The following is a 2,727-nucleotide window of genomic DNA, read 5'->3' on the forward strand; positions in this document are numbered from 1 at the left end:
ACAGAGTGAGTTCCAGGACAGCCAGGGCTATACAGAAAAACCCTGTCTCGAAAAAACAAAAACAAACAAACAAACAAAAATTTATTTATCGATTTATTGTATGTGAATACACTGTGGTTATCTTCAGACACACCAGAAGAGGACATCAGATCCCATTACAGATGGTCGTGTGCCACCATGTGGTTGCTGGGAACTGAACTCATGACCTCTAGAAGGGCAGTCAGTGAGTGTTCCTAACCACTGAGGGATCTCTCTGGCCCTAGGAAAGATTTTTTTTTTTTTCCAGAGGCACATTCTCAGCTGACTTGGGAGAAGGGGCGACAACGACGCTAGTCTCACAAGACAGGGAACTGTAGGAATGAAATAGTTCTTCGGTCTCTGGTGTGGCCCAGCAAGAGCTGTTGACGTCACGATCCATGTTTGCTTTTGTGGTATACTGTTTGCAGTGTCTTTCTCTGCTAAGCGTGGGCGTCCTGGGGCTTGTCTGGCTCTGTATTTTCCCTCTGTTCCGTAACCCGTAGCCAAGAGTTGTTCAACGAAGCAGGTGCTTAGCCCCATTTCAAAGGTTAGGATACTGTGATGAAGCCAGGGGTAGGTGGTGGCGCCTGCATGCAGCTCTAGCTGCTTGGAAGCCTCAGGGAGCGGGACTGAAGGTTTGAGACCAGCCTGGGCAGTGTAGTGCGAGCTTGTCTCAAGGAAGAGGAAGGAAGGAAAGAAGGAAAAGAGAAATGGAAGGAGGGAAGAAGTTGGGAGGACAAGGTGTCTACACTGAACAAGGAGAGGTAACTCACCTGCCTGAGACATGCTAGTGTGGAAAAGGCAGTTCAGGGCTGCCTGGCTCAGCCCAGTCTCCGTTGGAGGCAGTAGGTGGTTGAGTGGGGTGGAGAAGACGAGATAACTGGGGGTTTCAGTTCCTATTAATAGGCTATATTGGCATTGACTGCACGGCATGTTTTTACTAGCTGGGAGGAAACTGAGTGGGACCGGGCAGTGAGGAATCCTTAACACAGGGAGCGCCATTGTGCCCGCCGTCGATGTGACATCCTCTCTGTGTACCCTGTCACCAGAGAGTGCACGCAGAAGGGACGTGGCACTCTTATGTCAACAAGGAGTCATGGAATTAAGTGATGAAATAAAACAGCAGATTTACATAACAATAGCAACGCGGACATGACTGGCAGTCCATAAATGTTTGGCCCCACAACAGAAGAGCTGCGCTAGTTTCGTGGGATAATCTAATTATAGAAGCGGCAGTCCAGCCTCTGGGCAGGACAGTGTCCTCCGAGGGACAGTGAGGAGAGATGGTTGTCATTCTGCTTTGAGATCTCAGGCAGGGAACTTCTAAACAGTCATCTGTTCCTGTTTCCTCCTATTCAGCATTTATTGAGCTCCGGCTGTGTGAGGGGTGTGGGTGTGGTGGCAGATCCAGGAAGCAGTGCCTGTCCTCCCTGCCCTCAAGGGACTCCGTGTCTAGAGAAAAAAAATAAACACGTCAATCATGGTGGCAATAAGAAATATTCCAGCTAAGTTAGGGCATCTGCCCATGTCATGTTCAAATCCTCATTGACAGCTTGCTTTGTCGTGAGCTCAGTCTCTCTCTCACACTGATATGGATTTGTCCCTATTTTTTCCTTTCTTTTTCAGTTCTTGGGACGGTTCTCAGGAATCCTGCCCGACACCGGAAGTCTCAGCCATTAGGGTGCCTATGCCGGTTACTATTTGAGTCAGAGTCTCCTTTGGCCTAGGCTGTCTCTGAATTCCCCATGTCGCTCATGATGACCTCGAATGTCTGATTCTCCTGCCTTCAGCTCCTGACTGCTGGGGTTACACTACCATCCTGGTGCCAGGCATTGAACCAGAACTTCATGCATGCTAGGCAGACACACCTCAGACTTCCTCTTTGTAAGTGTTAAGGGATGGTTGTTCTCAGAGTCCCATTACCAAAGGATACTCCAGCCTCACTCAGCCCCAGACTAGCTGGGTCTAGAGTCTGCCAGTGTGCACCACAGGACCCGGCTATTTATTCATTTCTTTATTTAGAGATAGGATCTCACTGTGTAGCTCTGGCTACCCTGGAACTTATGTAGACCAGGCTGGCCTCGAACTCTGAAATCCACCTGCCTCTGTCTCCTGAGTGCTGGGATTAAATGTATGCACGACAACACCTGGACTAAGGTTTTATTTGTGTTTTGTCAGGTTCTTGATTTGTAGCCCAGGATGGCCAATATTCCTGCTTCAGACGTCTGAGTGTTAGGACTGTAGACATTGGTCTCCTTGCTTTTTATTTTGTATTTTGAGACTTGGTCTCACATAGCCCAGGTTAGACTTGAACTTGCTATATAATAACCCTGAACTTTTTTTTTTGTTTTTGTTTTTCAAGACAGGGTTTCTCTGTATAGCCCTGGCTGTCCTGGAACTCACTTTGTAGACCAGGCTGGCCTCGAACTCAGAAATCTGCCTGCCTCTGCATCCCGAGTGCTGGGATTAAAGACGTGCACCACCATGCCCGGCTGACCTTGAACTTTTGACCTTCTTGTCTCCACCACTAGAGTGTTGGAGTTGTAGACCTTTACCCCTGCCCAGACCTTTGAGCAATCAGTGCTGGGAGGAGCCCTCATTTCTCCTGCGTGGGTGTTCCTCACGCGGCCACCAGAGGGCAGCCTAGAGCTTTTAAATCAGTATTTTATTCAGGAGCCCTCCTTTGTTCAGGCTGTTGTCAGCGGGGGG

This window comes from Mus pahari, chromosome 18 (assembly GCF_900095145.1).
Source record: "Mus pahari chromosome 18, PAHARI_EIJ_v1.1, whole genome shotgun sequence".
NCBI classification, from domain to species: domain Eukaryota; kingdom Metazoa; phylum Chordata; class Mammalia; order Rodentia; family Muridae; genus Mus; species Mus pahari.